Source organism: Camponotus vicinus, unplaced genomic scaffold (assembly GCF_025532165.1).
Source record: "Camponotus vicinus isolate PSW18456_S1 unplaced genomic scaffold, iyCamVici1.0 SCAF_11, whole genome shotgun sequence".
NCBI lineage: Eukaryota > Metazoa > Arthropoda > Insecta > Hymenoptera > Formicidae > Camponotus > Camponotus vicinus.
In genome coordinates, this window is record NW_028141947.1 from 4,410,031 (window position 1) to 4,433,999 (window position 23,969).

Consider the following 23,969-nt stretch of genomic DNA (forward strand, 5'->3'; position numbering starts at 1 on the left):
CAATATTCTTATTTCTTGGGTGACTTTTTCCTTTTTAAATAAAATTCGCGCATTTTCCGATTTTATTTTAAAAAATAGAATTATAAATATTGTAAGCAGCATAAGAAAAATGTAAAATTTATAACAATATAAATATAATTCTTCGTTGTATATATTTCTGTATATTAATAATAAGCAAAAATTTTATTAAAAAATGGCTGGTTTTGAAAAATATTAATAAATGTGAAAATTTTTTATCTTAATTCGTGTTTAATACTTTTAGCTTTTCCCTTCTTCCTTTTTTATAACACCTCACCTCGCGTTCGATCATCTGCATGTTCATCATCTTTTTACCTCTGTAGTGCAATGTAGTCTAATTATAATTATTGTCTCGTGCCGAGACTTTGTCTTTTCTGATAAAGCGCGTCATGAACCGTTCGAGCGGAGGGGCTTGTTTCGATATTCCATAGCGGGCCCCGAGACGGAGTGGGGAGGTAAGGATTGTTTCCTCGAGACATATACCGGCTACCTCCGAAAGTCGGTAGGTGAGGGGTTCGTTCTGCCAAGACGTAGCAAGAGCGACTAAGGGCTAGGTAACGGGAATTTGACTCGGAACCCTATACAGGTGGGCCAGAGCTGGAGTGGGAGGAGGATTGCTTCTTCGAGTCTAGTACCGTGGAGGTAGGGAAATAAAAATTTGATAAATCGGCGACACAGCCGGCGTCGACCAATCGCAGCTCTGGGCCACTATGGTGCAAGCCAATCAAACTCTGGGCCACTATGGTGCAAGCCAATCAAAATCGAGACTTCGGGAGGCGGGGTATTGTTTCCACCAATCAGAACGCCTCCCTCCACTTCAGCCGGTCACGCCCACGGCGCCAGGGGCCGAGTGGTGGGGGTTTGTTTTGACGCACCATAGTGGCCCATATCTACTCCCAATACTTTACATTTATTTATGTTAATGTGACTAAGTGTAATGTAGAAGTAATATATAATTAATTAAAAATTACATGAAAAAGTAGTTGCAATAACTCGTAAGAAATGTTGAGGACATTAACATAATAGTAATTATTTTAACTTAAATTATTTGTAATAGAAACATTTGATTTTAGTAAATTTGATTATTTTTGTCTGTTAAAGTTCAAGATTATTTGAAGAGTCACTTTAACTTTTCTTAGAATGTTAAACTGACTTTGAGACATGTTGATTGTTTAAAATGATTATGTTCAAAATGCTCAAAATAATATTCCATTTCTAAGAGACATATACAAAGTATTAAGTTATAAAGGAGACATAAATGTAACACATGAAATCGTTATAAAAATAATAACATATAAGTTGCATGTTAATTTTACATTGAAGTATTAATCAAAATGTGGTAACACAAGAAAATTTTAACATATGGACGCACAATTGTTTACTGTGTAACATCGCGTACCTTTACATCATCTTATCTCCTTCTTCACTGAAGCCTACCACGCATATGAGTTACCTGCATTCAGCACAGATAACGTGACATATTCCTGTAGCTAGGTAACTAAGTCAAGTTCATCCCGGAGACGAGATAATACAGTAGACACACGGAAGTCTTATTTCGTCACGGTCACAATCGTGCTAAAAAGTTATGTAATATTTCCGCTACATTTATTGGGAGTTAATGATATTTATTGTTTTTAATTAGAATTTTTTGTTGGTATAATTTTATTAATAAAAAATTCTGGTAAATATATTCACCTTTATATATGCTCCCCACCACTAATGATTTTGATTTTGACATATGTTGTCAAGGTCATGTCCCTAAGTAATATGTACAATAAAATGCGTTTTAATTTCTTAGGGTTTTAACTATACTAGAGATAGGATTTTAATTGTCCTGCAATGATACTCGATGCGTTTTGTATTATAAGGATGCTTCACGCATGATTACCAATTTTCTTATCGCTCTGCAAATCTGAGATATTTAAATCGTACTATTAATTGTGCAAATGAGAGAAAGTTATTTTTTAATACGTAGATTAATATATTTTGTTAATATTATAAAAACAAGTTGAATGCTAGATCCTTACTGTAATTCCTACCTATTAAATTACCTATTAAATACCTAATAAATACCTATTAAATTACATTTTAATATTTATCTATTTATTTTAACTTCTCTTAAGTTTTTTATTATATTAATTATATATTTTTTATTATATTATATTAATAATGTATATCAATATATGTACATTAGTATTGCATTAATTACTATTTGCTAATACATATAAATTAATATATGTATATTAATGTGCAATATACATATATGTGATTTAATAGTAGATAATAATATAGTATAGATTACAATTTTAATATAATATAGAATCATTATGAACGTTGTATACAATAAAATATTATATGTGTAATTAATATTAAAATTAATATTAAAATACTGTACATATAATTAATATTTAAATATACTTGTATATAAATATTAACAAATTAGTGCGTTATATTAATATATGTTATTAATATTTTAAATCCTATAAAAATTATTTTTTATGAACATGTTTTATTAATGTACTATTAATGTTTAATTTAATAATAAATTATATGGCACAATTCTTGGAGCATGCTATCTCTATAATATTTCTTTTCCACATTATGAATAAAAAACCTATCAATTTAAATTTAAAAATCTGTTTCGTTATAAGAAAGACACGATTATTGATTTGATCGATTTGAGGGAATTCCTGTTGTTTTATTCATAAATCCACCAAATAAATTTGAAAGAGCTCGTGAACAAAAATCTAATAAATGATAATTATTTATTATATTCTCTTATATACGATACTGTAATACTATAATTCGGGATCCAGTAATCAGTGAGCAGAAGGGCTTCAGTCTTTTCAGCTGAAAAATGTCCGCGCTCGTGAGCTCGTCGTATGAGCTGTGTCTGCATTCTCTTCGGTACTACAAGTTGGACATCACCGCCGGATTCTCTATAAACTAGATCACCTCGTATTATGTAATCTTTCGTTTTGTTCTGCATTATTAGATCTCGGAGCTTTCTCACGCTGTCGTCCTCCTCTTGAGCCTTTCGCAAACAAGCCGTCAAACCAGCTTCCGACTCATCGATCACAAAGCAGACCGGAAGTGGATTCCGACTGAGTGCGTCGACGTGTATCATTCTTTTTCCTGGCCGATGCTCTATACGATAATTAAACTCCTCCAAAAGTAACGCCCATCGAGCAACACGCACGCAAAGATCTTTCTTATTCATAGTGAGAGCGAACGCGCGACAATCAGTAACAATTGTAAAAGCGATACCTAATAAGTAAACGCGAAATTTCTTCAACGCCTTTATTATTGCTAAGACTTCCAGTTCGTAACTAGCATATTTCGACTCCGCAGGAGTAGTTTTACCGTTAGAGTAATAAACGGGGTGAAAGTTCTGATCTTCACTACTTCGTTGCAGTAAAATCGCACCGTACCCTAGCGCAGAAGCATCCGTGTGTAACTCCGTCTCCGCTCCACTTCGATAAATATAACACCGGTTTTTCACTCATTATATTTTTAAGCCGCACGAACGCATTTTTCTCAGCCTCTCCAAAAATAAAATTTAGTGTTTGCTCGCAGCAGATTCGTCAAGGGTCGCGCAATAGTAGAATACCCACGGATAAATTTACAAAAGTACCCACTTAACCCAAGAAAACTCTGTACCTGCTTGGCATTCGTAGGATTCGGAAATCGCCGAACCGCTTCTGTTTTACGATCTGAAGGGCGGACGCAACCATTGCTAATTACGTGGCCCAAAAACTCGACTGTAGTTTGCATGAAGCAACATTTTTTCCAATTAATTATAAGACCCGCTTCACTAGCTGTCGCTAAAACTTTTTTAAGATTCTTTATGCCGCTCTCGATGTCGTCAGACGGAAAAATTAAGTCATCCATATAAGCTAACACTATTTTTTCTCGTATAAGATCTCTAAATATCGTGTTAACGAATCGCTGAAATACTGCGGGCGAATTGCAAAGACCGAAAGGAACTCGCAAGAATTCGTAATGACCGTCCGGTACAATAAACGCAGTATATTTTTGACTCGACTTGTCCATCCGCACATGGAAAAATCTATTTTTGACGTCGAGTGTACTAAAGACACGAGCGTCCTGCAATAAATCTAACTGGTCCTCGATCAACAGCAACGGATATCTATCTTTAACAATTTTCTTATTCACCATCCGATAATCAACGCATAATCTATAAGAGTCATCTTTTTTTCGAACGAGTACCACTGGACTAGCATAGTCAGAGGTAGATGGCTGAACAATTCCATCCGTAATCCATTGATCAATCTGCGTGTTAAATAGTTTTATGACTTACTATTTATAATCTGCAATATAAAATCCGTAATGTATTAATGCTATTTCATATATTGTACAAATATTTATTTGGATCATATATAATAATGTATTTTTATATATTATACAAAGTATTGAACTTATTTTGAAAATCATTTTTAATTTTGTCGAGAATCTAATACATAAATGCAAGATTGAATTTGTGACAAATATTTCAAATTACAAATCCCTATCAATTGCTCTAATGTACTTGGCTAATTAATGATTGATTTCATATTTAGTTTTGATTTTTTTTTAGGAAAAATATATATTTTTTGAGAGAAAATTTTTATTATAAATTATTTTTAGGGATATTTTTTTGTAAACGTTTTGTTGCATACAAGGTGAAATATTTTTTATGTACTTGGCGTATTTCTTTTTACCTTTGTAAGGTTTTTTTTGGAAGGATAACTATTATCCGCATTTCGCTTCCTCTTACTAGTTCGAAAAATTTAAATTTATATTTCACATTTAGAGCTTTACTAATTTCTTAAAATTCATATCACTTTATTCGATTACTGACAAGTTTTTTACGAATACGCGAAACCTGCATAGAAATCGACATATTGATTTAAAATGTTTACAAATTTATAAACCCTTTTTTCTTCGGGGTAACTAAATTTTTTATTCTGAGAAGAGAATATAATTTTCATAATCTATAATTATTATTATTTATTCCAATTATGTTTAAGATTATTATTATAAATAAAATATTCAGGATATATATTATATATACATATATATATATATATATATATATATATATATATATATATATATATATATATATATATACAGGGTGTCCCATTTTAACTTGGACAGTAAAATATCTCAAAAACTAAACCCAGTAAACAAAAATATTTCAGACAAAAGTTGTATGGTTTCGAGGGAGCCATAAGATGGTACCATTGGTTTGACCTTGAAGAGTTATTTGAAGGTCACATGAAGGTCACCTTCAATTTCTTAAATGGAACCTACTATTTGTCATTGCATATTCTTGTAGCTTATCTCGAGAGCTTTCCAGAACACTATAATTAAGTACCTTTTCGTTAAGCACTTTTTGAGTTATGAGGCTTGAAATAATTTCTTAATTTTACATAAACCGTAAAATATCTTGTAAAATATTTATTTTTCGATTATCTTACCTTAATACTTTTACGTACAAAATAATGAGAGGAATCAATTGGTGTAAAGAAAACACATAGTTGTTTTGAAGAAAAAATATGTAATTTGCAATTAACCATTCCATATTTTTTCTTAAAAACAACTATGTGTTTTCTTTACACCAATTGATTCCTCTCATTATTTTGTACATAAAAATATTAAGGTAAGATAATTGAAAAATGAATATTTTACAAGATATTTTACGGTTTATGTAAAATTAAGAAATTATTTCAAGCCTCATAACTCTAAAAGTACTTAACAAAAAAGTACTTAATTATAGTGTTTTGGAAAGCTCTCGAGATAAGCTACAAGAATATGCAATGACAAATAGTAGGTTCCATTTAAGAAATTAAAGGTGACCTTCATGTGACCTTCAAATAACTCTTCAAGGTCAAACCAATGATACCATCTTATGGCCCCCTCGAAACCATAAAACTTTTGTCTGAATCATTTTTCCGTATCTGTCTTAGGTACAAAGAAATTTGGGTGCATAAATTAAAATGGCCCACCCTGTATATCACTAATAATTAATATCGATATAATTTGTTTTAGATAAGCAAATTCAGTAAAAATAGTGAAGAGTTCAAAATTATTAAGCAAGATGTTTTAAATATTCAAAGCAAGATGCAAACACGCTTATTCGAAATCAAAAGTCAACAGGATTACTTTCAGAATTTTGTAAAATATCAATAATACTCGTATAATGAAAGTAACATTTATGACGCGAATACATCTATATATCTTTCTTATAAATAGCTTTTCATAATGTTTATAGTTATCGATGTATTATTTATGCTTATGTGCATTAATGATATATAATTAAATGCATTTATACAAGGATTTATTTTATCCTGCGATTAATCGGTATTTTTATTTCTTTATTAACATGAAATAATGCAAAGTGTTAATTATGTTCATAATTATAAATAATTATAATTAAATTATGTTATATTATATGAATAATTCTAATCGCATAAATGAGAAAGTATCTAATATATTTGACATTATATGTATATTATTAATGTACTAAAAATGTATTATCTAATTTAAATTGTATTCTGATTTATTTTTTAAATTGTATTTGATTTGTTTTATATTTGTAACTTAATTTGTTAATATTTATTAATTTTATTATCTTGAATCAAATTTTTATTGTAGGCATAATATAGGTATAATAATGCATATTAATATTTAAATAACATCTAAAATTAAAAATTTATAAAACATATTACAATTCTTTAATATTTATATATATAATGACAATTTTATATATTTATAATAAATTGTTGTTACAAATTTAATATATATTATTAATAAATGTGTATTAATATTAATTAATACATATATATATATATATATATATAAAATATGTATTATTAATTGTTTGAAACTCATAATCTTTGTAAATTCTATATAATCTTTGATTTATAATAAATCACATGGCACAATTTTTTTATACATCTACATGTATATTTCTCTATACTTCTTCTTACATATATTTAAGGAAATGTAACATATATACATTCGCGCGCATAATAATATAAACATAAAATGTAAATAATTCACGACATTTAAATTATGTGTCATCAAGAAATATTATATGTCTGTTCTCTTTAGTTTAAGTTTAGTTCTACGTTTTATATCGTATAGTAGTGTCATTTATATGGCACTATTGAACCTAGATCAAAATTAAAGATAAAAAGTGGTGACATGACGACTTAAGCGACAGATTGTTAGCACGTACTGTTGTAAAAAGATCTGGGAAATTATGTAGAGTAAGCAATTATGCAATTTAAAATATTAAATATCTATTTAGAAGACAAATAAAAAAATTGATTGTGCGTGCGTAACTTCACGATCAATTATTTTGGATTTTTTGCTTTATGAAAGATAGATAAGTAAAATGTTGATTTTGTATGTATGGCCATATCTTTTATTCGTTTGAACAGCATGACGTTATAATATATAGTCAAGTAATTATCGTTGTCACATTTTCATCAATGTAGGACCGCAAAAATCTATATAATCATAGATAAAATGTATGTTCGAGCTATGATTTATATTCTCTCTATATTGTAACGTTATAATTATAGCTGTAAAAAATTAAATTTTCTGTTTTGATGATTGCATTATATCGTGCAATATATGTAGAGATATTCTACTTAATAAATTTTCGCCTAAATGTGCTATTTATATAACTTGTGTAAGGTAATAATTTTTATGAAGAAATTTAAATGAAGAGTGTATGCTTAAATGCAAACTATATAAAATTGTAATTGGAATTTCGTCCATATTGGATAATTTTGAAAGGCATTATTCACGAGTTATATTTTTTTATTATTTTTATTATATATCCTGTGTACGAATTTGAAAGTTCAAGAAATGCGAATAGAGTAGCATAGTGTGTCAAATGGAATCAGGCATGATCGATACATATACATAAGAAACAAAACTCATCTATTTGTTAAAATTTATCACGTGCCCATCTCCGCGCTAGGAAAAATCTTTGGTCCACTTACTAGACTTTCAAGGATGAATCTATGATCTTGTGAAAGCTGGTACGATTCTAGAAGAAATTATTTTCGACCCTTATTTCCCGCGGTACCGGCGACACTCAATGAATAATGTCAATGAAAAAAAAAAGATTGTCCGCATACACGCGTCACAAATATTTGCTCGAGCAAATGAATGTGCGATTCGTAGACTGCAGAGACAAGAAAGTGCGAGTCCGATATTACTCTATCTATGTTCCACAAAACTTGATCCAATCTTTGTTCTATGACGCGATATGGTATCTATAACGTCGCATATCTTTGCATCATCTCACCTCCTTCGTCATTGAAGCCCACCTATTCGGCGGATCACGCTATCATATAAGTAACCTGCATTCAGCATAGATAACATGACATATTCCTGCAGCTAAGTAACTAGGTCAAGTTCATCTCCGAGACGAGATAATATAGCAAACACACGGAAGTCTTATTTCGTCACGGTCACAATCGCGCTGAAAAGTTATGTAATATTTCCGCTAAATTTATTGGGAGTTAATGATATTTATTGCTTTTAATTAGAATTTTTTGTTGGTATAATTTTATTAATATTTCTGGTAAATATATTCACCTTTATACATGCTTCCCACCACTAATGATTTTGATCTTGACATATGTTCTCAAGGTCATGTCCCTGAGTAATATGCAAAATAAAATGCGCTTTAATTTCTTAGCGTTTTAATTATACTGGGTAGGATTTTAATTGTCTTGCAATGATACTCGATGCGTTTGTATTATAAGAATACTTCATGCATGATTATAGATTTTCTTATTGCTCTGCAAATCTGAGATATTTATATCATACTATTAATTATGCAAATGAGAGAAAGTTATATTTTAATACGTAGATTAATATATTTTATTGATATTATAAAAACAAGCTGAATTCTGAATCATTAATATAGTAACTCAATAACTATAAAATTATATTTTAATTTTTATTTATTTATTTTAACATCTCTTAAGTTTTTTATTATATTAATAATGTATATCAATATATGTACATTAATATTGCATTAATTATTATTTGCTAATACACATAAATTAATATATGTATATTAATGTGTAATATATATGTGATTTATAGTGGATAATAATATAGTATAGATTTATAATTTTAATATAATATAAAATTATTATAAATGTTGTATGTAATAAAATATTATATGTGTAAGTAATATTATAAAATACTGTACATATAATTAATATTTAAATATGCTTGTATATAAATATTAATTAGTGAGTTATATTAACATATATTATTAAAATTAAACGTTATAAGGAAGGCTTGTTTAAGACCAAAATATCGCAGGTGATAATGCGTGTTTTAATAAATCTATAATTTAAAAAAAAAATAATTACTAAAACATACAAACGTTTCGGTCCTCAGTGTGACAATAATTATTTTAATAGAACATATAAAAGGATTGCTAGAATAAATCAACAAATATAGAAAATTGAACCAAATGGAGAGTAGCACTGTACAGGTCGAATGATAAAATTGTAAAAATAAACATCGATCGCGATCGAGTCGGTGAACGTAACCGATAAAATTTAAATTAAAAGTGGATAACACGCCAAAATCAACGGAAAATTTTTGTGACGCAAGGCGTTGTCTATTCATTATAAAATTCGTACGATGTTGAACCAATTACATTCCTCACCATCCTTCGTAACAGACGACGGTCTGTTTTCTTAAATTCGCAATAACGTTTGTTCCTCGCAAAACCGTTAGCCCCCAAACTTACGCTCGAACATCTCAACGAAATCCATCCCGTATGACGTTTTGCCAAAGAACGCATATTAAAGGAAGAGATTTTTCAATAGTCAATGCCCAAGCGACAGTCCCATGGCAAACAGATGGCTCAATAGCTGTAAAGGGGAAGGCTGATAATTTTTTTGAAGCACGACATAAAATTTGAAAATAGACGATGATACAGGTTAACGTTAGAACTTTCCTTTTCCCTTTAGCCTCTTAAGAGAATTTTTTAAAAAAAGGTTGGTCTTAAAAACAAACCTTCCTTATAGTGTTTGGTTTATCGTTCGGACCAATTACACGTAGTTTTAATTATTATTTTTATAATTAATTCGATTTCATCTTTGTTATTAATATTTTAAATCCTACAAAAATTATTTTTTACGAATGTGTTTTATTAATGTACTACTAATATTTTTAATTTAATAATAAATTATATGGCATAATTCTTGGAGCACGCTATCTCTATAATATTTTTATTCCACATTATAAAAAAACCTTCCTCAATTTTAATTTAAAAATCTGTTTCGTTATAAGAAAGACATGATTATTGATTTGATCGATTTGAGGGATTTCCTGTGTTGTTTTATTCATACATCCACCAAATAAATTTGAAAGAGTGAACAAAAACCTAAAAAATAATAGTTATTCATTTTATATTCTCTTATATACGATACTATAATATTATACTCTAGTGTTAATAAGTTACGTTTTTTCATTAACTTGCTCCAAGATAATTTACCGATACAAACTCGTAATAATATAGTTAATACAATTTCATTTGAATGTATATTGTAAATTATAAAAGTTCTCAAATTTTTGGTAAAGGAATATACTACTTTTAAATAGTATAAAAGAATTCAAATATATATATTTCTAGATATTTTTATATTCTACGTAACGGTAGCCTCTTTTGCTTTAGACTAACGCGAAATAGACGGCTCTGCCTTCTTACGGCGCTCGATCGCTAGCACGAATTTGGAGTGGGACAAACGGCACCGTGCTTTGCTGTTACATACCGTTTCTCGATCGAAACGTCTGTTAACGACCTCAGAAGTTGTGTGTTTACATATGACATACACATTTATTGTATTATCGCCAAGTGTTGTTAGTCTTTGGAAGTTTCTCAAAATAATAAGAAATCATAAGTGCGCACATATATTTTTCATGTTACAATGATAGTGGATAAAACATTAATTCATTGCAGCTAATTATTATAACGAAACATACACTTGCATAGAATTTGTGGTATACCTGAATATACAGAGTAAGTCATTCAAAATTAAGTTTATTGCTATGTATTTGTCTTAATTCCTTCTTTTCCATTAAATCATGATAGAGACAATGCTGTGTTTAATTTATCAGTTTGTGCTTTCTAACAAAAATATACTTTTACAGATATTTAAGATAAAAGTAGTGTCATGTTTCTAAAACTATTGTTAAGTAGCAGTTTAACAATTATCGTCGCGGCGGCTTTTTTAACCGACGATCCGATAATTAAAATATCTCAAGAAAAGTTACTCATCTACCCGAATTATATATTGCCGCAAAAATATGATATCATTATTACACACATCGAAAAAAATATTCTTGTCAGCAACTGCAGTATACATATAAAGATTTTATCTTCAATATCAAGCATAATATTGTATTCACCCGTAAAATATAATATAACCGTGTTTTATTATCCACAATATAATTCTACAAATTGTACAAATGGTAATGAAAAACCGATCCCTTTTATACCGGTAAAATCTTTGTATAATAATGAGACGAACAGTGTCGAATATATATTCAGGAATGATCTATCATTGGGATATTACATTATAAAATTAGTTACTAATATAACTGAAGATACAGGCCTAAAAAACTTTTATAAAAGAGATGAACGACAATGGTAAGTAAATATATAGTAATTTCACAGGGTGTTTATCAAAAAATCCTGGTACAGCATTCTAATTATCAAAAAGTATTTTCTAAGAAAAGACATTTTTATATAAACATGTGCGTATCTGAAAAGTTTTCATTCCTAATTATGTCTTTTAAAATCTTAGTAACAAATTTTGCAATTTATTATTATTATCATTATTATTATTATCACCATTATTAAAATGAATGTAAACTGCAAATAAAAATTTATTTAATTAAAGTAATCAGCAATAATACACATCTTATACAACATTTTATCATTAACTGTTTGGACGAATTCAAATATTCCGGTAGTGTTTTGAATTGTTTTCAAAATATAATTAAAAAATACAATTCTGAAAGATTTATGTTTTCATAGAAATTGCTTATTTAAAATTTAAAATTTTGGCAAACATGTCATTTTTATAATGTTTATTAATATCCAACTTCAGATAACTATACTTATGCTGTTTCATGTATTTAAACATGCACATACACGCATACATAGTACTATTTAAGAATTATTTTCTCTATAATATGCGAATAACTAAAAACATATATATTCACTTAATAATAAATTATCACTAAAATATGCAGTTTCTTCAACATGTGTAAAATTATGTATGCAATGGTAAGGTAATATGTCAATGTCAATAATCATAATATATCAATTAAAATCAATTTAAAAAAGTTATTATTCTAATATTGTGTAATATTGAAATTTATTTTAATTTTATGGAACGAAACTCTGTTTCATTTTAATTTTATTGAAATTTATAATTTTGATACTAAAATATTAACTTTTAAATATTAATTATTTATTTTGTATCTGTATATTCTCAAGTAAACATTTCATCACCATTACGTTTTACTAATGTCACAATACTATCAAAATCATTATTAGGTTACATAATAGAATACATTGTACAAGATAAGATATAGAGTAAAGGAATAAGAAGAACTCTATGCCATAATTTTCTATATATATTATTCTTATATATAAACTGCATCCGCGTATATCTTCTTTTTATTCAATTTTTAATATTTCTATGTAATTGTCGAAAACTTATTATCATTAATTCATATTTCTAAATGTGATAGGTTGGCAACATATGTTGATACTATTGGAATCCAACACATGATTCCACGTTTGTGACCGAATCTTTACACATCTCGCCCGTCTATAATATTATTATAAATCGTCATAAAAATTATACAGTTTTATCAAATATACCGAGACGAACAGTAGAAATGAATAATAAAAACATGACGATGACACATTTTAATACATTTGTAAGGCCTAATTATTATGTATTTGTGGATAACCGGGCTAATTTATCTCTCATACCTGGTCGAAGTCAAAGTAAGGTCAGAGTTGATATGTGGTGTAGAATACACTGCGCATTTGCACACGAAATTGTTCAAAATATAACTCTATACTTGTTTGGTAAGTGGGAACGCCTGAATAAAACTTAGCAAATAAATCATATTGCAATTCCGGATTTTCCGGAAAACGAAAGCATCATAAATCTGGGCCTTGCTATTTATAGGTAATTATATAATTAAGAAATATTAATATATTTCGAAAAATGAAGAAAGGATAATAATTCTTGGTACCTAAAATTATCTACACATCTTTTGTCTATTTTAAAAATATTATTTAAATATATTTTAAAAAATAAGTAAAATTGTATAAGACAATGAGAGAAACATACTTAAATGTTTATTATATCTTTAATCTGTATCAACTTATACGAAAAATAATATTAAAATATTATATACAGGGTTTATTAAAAGTGTGGAAACCCCTTAATATTTCGAAAAATACGCATTTTTAAAAAAAATGTTTCATACAAAAGTTATAAGGTTTTATGTGGCGCATTACACAGCAACATTATTATGACCTCGAATAGCGTTGTCAAGATTATGTGAAGGTCACCTCCAACTTTTTAAATGGGACACCCTATATGCTTTTGCATATTCTTGTAGCTTATCTCGAGAGCTTTCCAAAACACAACATAATTAAGTTAGTTTTCATTAAGTACTTTCCGAGTTATGAGGCTTGAAATCATTTCTTAATTTTACATAAACCATAAAATATCTAGTAAAATATTCATTTTTCGATTATCTTACCTTAATACTTTTATGTACAAAATAATGAGAGGAATCAATTGGTGTAAAGAAAAAACATAGTTGTTTTGAAGAAAAAATATGTAATTTGCAATTAACAAAAACATATTTTTTTTTAAAAACAACTATGTTTTTAACATATTTCAAACATATTTTTTTTTTTAAACAACTATGTTTTTTCTTTGCACCAATTGATTCCTCTCATTATTTTGTACATAAAAGTATTAAGATAAGATAATCGAAAAATGAATATTTTACTAGATATTTTTTATGGTTTATATAAAATTAAGAAATTATTTCAAGCCTCATAACTCGAAAAGTACTGAATGAAGAAATACTTCATTATAGTGTTTTGGAAAGCTCTCGAGATAAGCTACAAGAATAAGTAATAAAAAATAGGGGTTTCCATTTAAAAAACGGAAGTTGACCTTCAAATGACCTTGAAAATGACCTTTAATGTCGAATCCAAGGTCACTATTAGATAGCCCCCTTTGTTCCCTACTACTAACTTTTATCCGAGTCGTTTTCCTTCAAACGTTGATCCTGAAAAGTTATGAGGGTGGAACTTTTAAAATGGGACACCCTGTATATATATATATATATATATATATATATATATATATATGTGTGTATATATATATATATGTTGGAAGCATTATTAAATAAGTATCGCATTATTTCGTGATGAGTCATTCATACGCGCAGACATTATAAAACATTAATATATAATTAATATGTTAATTTATACAATTATTTAATTATATTAAATTCGCAAGCACAAAATATTTTCAACAGTAATAAGTTTTCTATAAAACATTTTTTTTTAATTTTCAGAGAAGCAGATGTTACCTACATTGAGAATGTCGATTCTGCTGCGAGTAAAATTAAAGTTGCTCACTTCATAGCCCATAAAGTAGTACGGGAATATTTTTATTATGAAAATCCATTTTGGTCGTTATCTTCTTGGCTAAATGAGGCTATAGTCACATTTCTTGGATTATATATCATCAATAAGGTTAATTTAAACATTCTTTAGCGCAAAACTTGCAAACAATATGATAGATATACATATATGTATATTAAGTGAGCAAGGTTTGAGTTAAACATAAAGATATATATACATATGTAATGTAAAAGCTCTTTATAATTTTAGCTTTATCTGTATAGCGTATACATTTCTTTGTGAATTAGAATATTACGCGAAGATTCTATATTTACAAAGTAAAATAATAATTTTTTAAAAATGCTAATTTTTCAAGAAAATCAGTAACACATATGTAAAGTAATTTAAAATATTCTTACATTTCTGTGTTTCTTTTATTTGTATTTGTTAAAAGTTACTGTTATATTACATTTGTTCGACATCTTTAAATTATATAAAATAAAATTGAAATTGTCATTCAGATTGCATAAATTATACATATATAAAGTTATTATAAAGTTAAGCATACGTAGATATGGAAATTGTGTAATAAGATAATTTTGCTGTATGATATATTATAAATAATTCTAGAAATATTTAATTTAAAAGTTATATCGTGTAACCATTTTTGTTATCATTATTAATATTATTTTTGAATTATTTATTCCATATTTAAAGAAAGAGAGAGAGAGTATAAGTAACAAATTTTTTTTACATAGACGTAGAAAGTAGCGGTCCTAGTGTATATTGTTACCGCGTGTGTTAAGTCTAATATTAACTAAGTAAATACATTAAAATTATTTTCTATAGGTTCCTCCAAATATCCGGATGATAGACTTGTTTGTGATACAATTTCAGCAGGAATCCCTCCATTTCGATACTGAATATAATACGTTACTTCATAATACATCATTCAACATTTCTTTCGAACATTACCGTTACATTAAAGGTATGATAATATGTATAATTAAAAATTGATTATACCTATGCGTAAATTTATGAATATGAATGCTCAAAAAGTTAGACAAAATAACACACAAAAAATTTAATTTAATTTAATTTAATTTAATTTTATATATAATAACCTCATTTTATATATACATGGTATACCGAATTCGCGGATACGGAATGCACAGCGTGATAGTTTGTGCCAAAAAAACAATTTTTTCCTTTGGCAAAATTGCGTCTAAATATTACTTTTTTAATGAGAGCAACTTTAAATTAACGAATAAGCGCTTTAGATCAGTGCTGGAATTTACTTGCAACTTTCGGCCAGATTTCTTGGTTTACACCTACTATTCCTTCTTTACCTCTTACTCGTAATTAAGGTGCGCTCAGGAACGTGCGCGTCATAAATCTAATGTAACAATCTATCTATCTAAGTTCTCTTTATTGTTTATTAATAATAAAAATAATTATTCTATTATTAATTACATTTAAAATACAAATATTTTAAATTATTACAGAACATATACCTAATTAATAATAGAATAATTATTTTTATTATTAATAAACAATAAAGAGAACTTAGATAGATTGCCACATTACATTTGTGACGCGCACGTTCCTGAGCGCTCCTTAGTTAAGAGCAACCGGCGGCGCGGTCTCTAAGGCGCGAACGGTAAGAGGAGAACAGTAGGCGTAAGCTAAGAAATCTGGCCGAAAGTTGCAAGTAAATCCCAGCACTGTTTTAGATTATGTATGAATCAGGGCCGGCGCGCGCATAGCTTGCGCAGCGTTTGAGCATGTACACTATTTTATTATTTTGCTAAAGGTTTTATAAGAAATATGCATGATAATTAAATATCGCTATTTTCAAAACAATTTACTCAATGAAGGGATATTTTCCATTTGGTATCACCAAAGCAATGACTAAAAGTAAAATAAGTAGATTACATGTGAATCAATTGGTGTAAAGAAAACACATAGTTATTTAAAAAAAAGAATATGTAATTGTTAATTGCAAATTACATATTTTTTCTTCGAAACAACTATGTGTTTTCTTTACACCAATTGATTCCTCTCATTATTTTGTACATAAAAGTATTAAGGTAAGATAATCAAAAAATGAATATTTTACAAGATATTTTACGGTTTATGTAAAATTAAGAAATGATTTCAAGCCTCATAACTCGGAAAATACGTAATAAAAACTAACTTAATTATAATGTTTTGGAAAGCTCCCGAGATGAGCTGCAAGAATATGCAAAAGTAGGCGGTTTCGTTTAAAAAAATTGAAAGTGACCTTCACGTGACCTTCAAACGAATTTTCAAGGTTAAACCAATGACACCATCTTATGGCCCCCTTCAAGCCATACAACTTTTGTCAGAAACATTTTTTTCTAACTCTAAGTAATATCGAGATATTTGACTGACAAAAATAAAATGGGACACCCTGTATATATATACATATACATATAATTAATAATAATTTATATATATATATATATATATATACATATAATTAATAATAATTTATTACATATACAGGGTGAGCCATTTTAATTAACGAACGCAATTATTTCGGAAACAAAGCATTTTAGAGAAAAATGTTTCAGACAAAAGTTTTATGGTTTCGAGGGGGCCATAAGATGGTATCATTGGTTTGACACTGAAGAGTCATTTGAAGGTCACGTGAAGGTCACTTCAATTTTTTTAAATGGAACACCCTATATATTTTTGCACACTCTTGTAGCTTATCTCGAGAGCTTTCCAAAAAATTATAATTAAGTACCTTTTCGTTAAGTACTTTTTGAGTTATGAGGCTTGAAATAATTTCTTAATTTTACATAAACCGTAAAATACCTTGTAAAATATTCATTTTTCGATTATCTTACCTTAATACTTTTACGTACAAAATAATGAGAGGAATCAATTGGTGTAAAGAAAACACATAGTTGTTTTTAAGAAAAAATATGGAATTGTTAATTGCAAATTACATATTCTTTCTTCAAAACAACTATGTGTTTTCTTTACACCAATTGATTCCTCTCATTATTTTGTGCGTAAAAGTATTAAGGTAAGATAATCGAAAAATAAATAATTTACAAGATATTTTACGGTTTATGTAAAATTAAGAAATTATTTCAAGCCTCATAACTCAAAAAGTACTTAACGAAAAGATACTTAATTATAGTGTTCTGGAAAGCTCTCGAGATAAGCTACAAGAATGTGCAAAAATATATAGGGTGTTCCATTTAAAGAAATTTAAGTGATCTTCACGTGACCTTCAAATGACTCTTCAAGGTCAAACCAATGGTACCATCTTATGGCCCCCTCGAAACCATACAACTTTTGTCTGAAACATTTTTGTTTGCTGGGATTAGTTTTTGAGATATTTTACTGTCCAAGTTAAAATGGGACACCCTGTATACACACACACACACACACACACACACACACACACACACACGCGCACGCACGCACGCACGCACGCACACGCACACGCGCGCACACGCTCACGCACACGCACACACACACATACACATATACATACATACATACATACATACTTATACACACACATATATATATATATATATATATATATATACAGGGTGAGCCATTTTAATTAACGCACGCAATTATTTCGGAAACAAAGCATTTTAGAGAAAAATGTTTCAGACAAAAGTTTTATGGTTTCGAGGGGGCCATAAGATGGTATCATTGATTTGACACTGAAGAGTCATTTGAAGGTCACGTGAAGGTCATTTCAATTTTTTTAAACGGAACACCCTATATATTTTTGCACACTCTTGTAGCTTATCTCAAGAGCTTTCCAAAACACTATAATTAAGTACCTTTTCGTTAAGTACTTTTTGAGTTATGAGGCTTGAAATAATTTCTTAATTTTACATAAATCGTAAAATATCTTGTAAAATATTCATTTTTCGATTATCTTACCTTAATACTTTTACGTACAAAATAATGAGAGGAATCAACTGGTGTAAAGAAAACACATAGTTGTTTTGAAGAAAAAATATGTAATTTGCAATTAACAATTCCATATTTTTTCTTAAAAACAACTATGTGTTTTCTTTACACCAATTGATTCCTCGCATTATTTTGTACATAAAAGTATTAAGATAAGATAATCGAAAAATGAATATTTTACAAGATATTTTACGGCTTATGTAAAATTAAGAAATTATTTCAAGCCTCATAACTCAAAAAGTACTTAACGAAAAGGTACTTAATTATAGTGTTTTGGAAAGCTCTCGAGATAAGCTACAAGAGTGTGCAAAAATATATAGGGTGTTCCGTTTAAAAAAATTGAAGTGACCTTCACGTGACCTTCAAATGACTCTTCAGTGTCAAACCAATGATACCATCTTATGGCCCCCTCGAAACCATAAAACTTTTGTCTGAAACATTTTTCTCTAGAATGCTTTGTTTCCGAAATAATTGCGTGCGTTAATTAAAATGGCTCACCCTGTATATATATATATATATATATATATATATATATATATATATATATACATACAGGTATATATATATATATATACGGGGTGTTCCGAAACTAACGCTTGATATTTTAAAGGCAGATTCTCTGGCCAATTTAAAAACGATTTTTCTTCAGCGAAAATGTCGAGGGAGATCATTATTCTTTTGCATATTCCCAATTTTTGTCATCATGTATCTTTTTAACTAAGCCTTAAATTAAAATTCTATTAAAGTAAACTCTACCTAAAATTAACTAAAGAATGTGACTTTATTAATATTTTATTCCCATAAGCCTTAGTTTGCGAAAAACCCTTTATTTTCAATCGTTTATAACTCGAAAACTATTAGTGCCGCGATATTTTCGCTGAGGAAAAATCGTTTTTAAATTGGTCAGAGAATCTGCCTTTAAAATATCAAGCGTTAGTTTCGGGACACCCTGTATATATACATATATATATATATACATACATATAATTTTAATTATTATTAACTTAAGTATTGTTACTTAAGTATTAAGTATTGTTATCTTATATTCTGATTTAAATTATGTAAATGTAGGAGCCTGTATATTGCGTATGTTTCAACATATGGTTACTGAAGAAGTATTATGGAAGATTATCCGCATATATGTGAAGGATAAGTAAGTAATATACTTTACTACTATAATTACTGTATTACAGAAAACTAAATATGATGAGAGAGAGAGAGAGAGAGAGAGAGAGAGAGAGAGAGAGAGAGAGAGAATGATTGATTATATATCATAAAATTCTCAAATTTTATAGTTATTTTTATTTAAACTTGCATCGTCTCTTTCATACTTTATTATATAACCATACACAATTTCTTTTACCTTCAATGTCATTAAATATTCAAGATAAACTTTCAATTTACACATATATTTATCTTTTAAAAATAATCACGTTAGGATATTCCTAATTAAATTATAGTTAAACTATAGCATATCAAATATTTATAGAAACTATAAATCATATTATTAATTACATAATTATTTATATAACTAAGTAAATTATATAAAAAGTAATTAACAGCATATTAGCAATTTTATATATTGTCATAATATTGTGATAATTTTATATATTGCTTATAATACTTTTTGACACTGATAAATTTTGCACAAATTTTATAACTTTAGCAAGCCTGCTGATACTTTTGGTAATGTTTTGAAGAACTTTTCGACCACACAAATATCTGCAAACAATTTTGTTGTTATGAGACAGATAATTAATTATTGGACAGATCAAAAATATTATTCTGTATTAAAAATAACACAAGGTGATTATCATAAAGAGTGGGCATATGTATCGCACAATTTAAGTAAGATGGCGGATTATGTCATACCTATAACATATACTACACAGACGCATCAACATTTTACTGGTACTTTAAATAATACTTTATTGTCTTTTCTGACTTTTGGATTACATTTGAATTTTAAAGAGGATGGCTGGATACTATTTAACATACAACAAACTGGTAAATGTGTAACAAATTTATTATACTTTATAATGTTGTTAACATAATGAAAATTTATTATTTTAATTATATATAAGCTTCTAAATTATTTAAACATTTTTCATTTGTTATATATTCAAAATGATTGACTGTAAAATATAATAATAAATATTCTGTTATTCTCTAAAAATGAATCAGTGTATTATCACTAAAAAACAATGAATACTCACTTATTATAGCAGTACAAGTACAGTATAAGTACAGCACTGTAAATCACTAACATTTCACTGAAAGAATCCGTAATAATAATATTGACTGTTTCAATCAGTATTAGTAAGATTTTATTTATATTTATTATTAAAAATTTTATTTTATTTATATTAAATACATGTTGAACTTGTTATCTTAAATAGATAATGAATGGATCATTTTCGTTTATTCACCGGACATTGATTTGTGTTCGATTTATAAAATCGACTTAATATCTGAAGTTCCTCTGTTCAAATTGTATCAGAAATTAAATCGAAGTAATATTTTTAATTTCATTTTTCGCCTTTTGCAAATTTTAATTCTCTAATGACTAAAACTTACTTAAGAGATAGCGCATCGTAGCGGTAAACAAACAAACTAGCGATTATTGGTTTTACAGTGAAATTTACTAATTTTACAGTGAATTTTACTTCCACTGACCATATATATAATCAATGAGATATAAGATAAGGTAACAAAATATAAACATTTCCTGAAGAGGAAAGGTCAGTGAAACACTAGCTGATTCTCTTGTCAGTGAAATCTTATTTTACTGTTAAAATTAGTGATATTTTCATTGACTCATTTTTAGAGAGTACATTATCATTTATAATAAATATAAATACTACGTTTTTTATAATATTGAATAACAAAGTTATTTATTCTTACAAATATACAGGGTGTAACTGAAAAAGCGCCTACGGAGCAAATAGCGTTATTCCTGATTAAAAATCGAGTCGAAAAGTCCTGAACCATTTTTTTCTATAATGCTTAATAAAGCGGTAATTATTGAGTAAAGTTGCACCAATAAGCACCGACCTTTAGCTTCCTTGTTGAAATTTCTTTTTAAGGAAACGTTTTTGACGGAAGAAATATGATTTTTAATGCAAATTAAGGTTTTTCACATTATTACAACGCATAAAAATATTGCACGATAGCGGCATAACATAGCGCCGAAACGGCGGAGCACTCACGCATACTACCAGGCGCACCGCTCACTGACGTGCGCCCGTCTAAAGGTCGGTGCTTATTGACGTAACATTACTCAATAATTACCGCTTTATTAAGCATTATAGAAAAAAATGGTTCAGGACTTTTCGACTCGATTTTTAATCAGGAATAACGTTATTTGCTCCGTGGGCGCTTTTTCAGTTAGACCCTGTATAGTAAATTTGATAATATATCTTCTGTGTTAAATACACTACTCAAAAGAATCTAGGGAACACTTTTCATACCCTAAAAATTGGGATATCCTATTTTCAAACCGCTGAAACTCGTCGAAAAATCATCGTAGAAAAAAAATTAAAAAAGCATTAAGAAGCATGAAGTTTCAACTTTAACGCGCTATCGGTGGTTTTTTAAAAATCTTTTATCTTCCTTATTCTGCGCTTTAAAAAGGAACACACTGTTTAGTTCCTTAAAATTATGTATTTTTAACACGCTGCAACTTGATGAAAGAAATTTTTTCGAGAAATTCAACTCAAGCTCTATAAATTACAACATTTTCTCTGTAAAATGCTTTTTTAAAAATCTTTCTACGATTTTTTTTGACCGAGTAATGCGATTTTGAAAATAAACCAGTATTTTTTAGATATGATATCGATACTCGGTGAAAAATCATCGTAGATGAAAAATAAAAAAAGCATTTTGAAGCTTGAAACTTCAACTTTAACGCGCTATCGTTAGATTTTTTAAATTTTTTATCTTCTTTTTTCTGCGCTTTAGAAAAGAACATTGTGTTTTTCCTTAAAATTACGTTTCTTTGACACTCTGCAGTTCGAAAAAAATTTTTCTCAAAAAATTCAACTCAAGATCCATAAACTACAACATTTTACCTACAAAACGCTTTTTTAAAAACTTTCCTACGATTTTTTTTGACCGAGCTACATAACTTCGAAACCAATATGTAAAATGATGTATACCGCCGGCATTAGCGTTATCCAATGTGCACCACGTGGAAAATAAACACATATGCACTCACGCGCGCACGCGTGCTGGCGCACACACACACACACACACACACACACAGAGAGAGAGAGAGAGAGAGAGAGCAGAGAGGATTTGAAGTCATTAAATACTGCAGGAGTGACGAACTGCGGGGTCCTTATCTCTGCTATGTAACACACACACACACACATACACACACACACACACACACACACACACACAACACATGATGTGCAAAATCCGATCGGCAACCTCCACGTGGTGCACATTGGATAACGCTAATGCCGGCGGTATACATCATTTTACATATTGGTTTCGATGTTACGTAGCTCGGTCAAAAAAAATCGTAGGAAAGTTTTCAAAAAAGCGTTTTGTAGGTAAAATGTTGTAGTTTATGGATCTTGAGTTGAATTTTTTGAGAAAAATTTTTTTATCGAACTGCAGAGTGTCAAAGAAACGTAATTTTAAGGAAAAACACAATGTTCTTTTCTAAAGCGCAGAAAAAAGAAGATAAAAAATTTAAAAAATCTAACGATAGCGCGTTAAAGTTGAAGTTTCAAGCTTCAAATTGCTTTTTTTATTTTTCATCTACGATGATTTTTCATCGAGTATCGATATCATATCTAAAAAATACTGGTTTATTTTCAAAATCGCATTACTTGGTCAAAAAAAATCGTAGAAAGATTTTTAAAAAAGTATTTTACAGAGAAAATGTTGTAATTTATAGAGCTTGAGTTGAATTTCTCGAAAAAAATTTCTTTCATCAAGTTGCAGCGTGTTAAAAATACATAATTTTAAGGAACTAAACAGTGTGTTCCTTTTTAAAGCGCAGAATAAGGAAGATAAAAGATTTTTAAAAAACCACCGATAGCGCGTTAAAGTTGAAACTTCATGCTTCAAAATGATTTTTTAATTTTTTTTCTACGATGATTTTTCGACGAGTTTCAGCGGTTTGAAAATAGCCCAATTTTTAGGGTATGAAAAGTGTTCCCTAGATTCTTTTGAATAGTGTATAAATATGTAATTTCAGAATTTTATTAAATTTCTGCAATACATTTAAATCTTCAAT

At 28.5% G+C, this 23,969-nt stretch overlaps 1 pseudogene; it reads left to right on the top strand.

Moving 5' to 3' along the window:
* The first annotated feature begins 11,540 nt into the window (after window positions 1-11,540).
* LOC145961816 (aminopeptidase N-like) overlaps window positions 11,541-23,969 on the top strand; it is a 37,219-nt pseudogene continuing 24,790 nt past the window's right edge.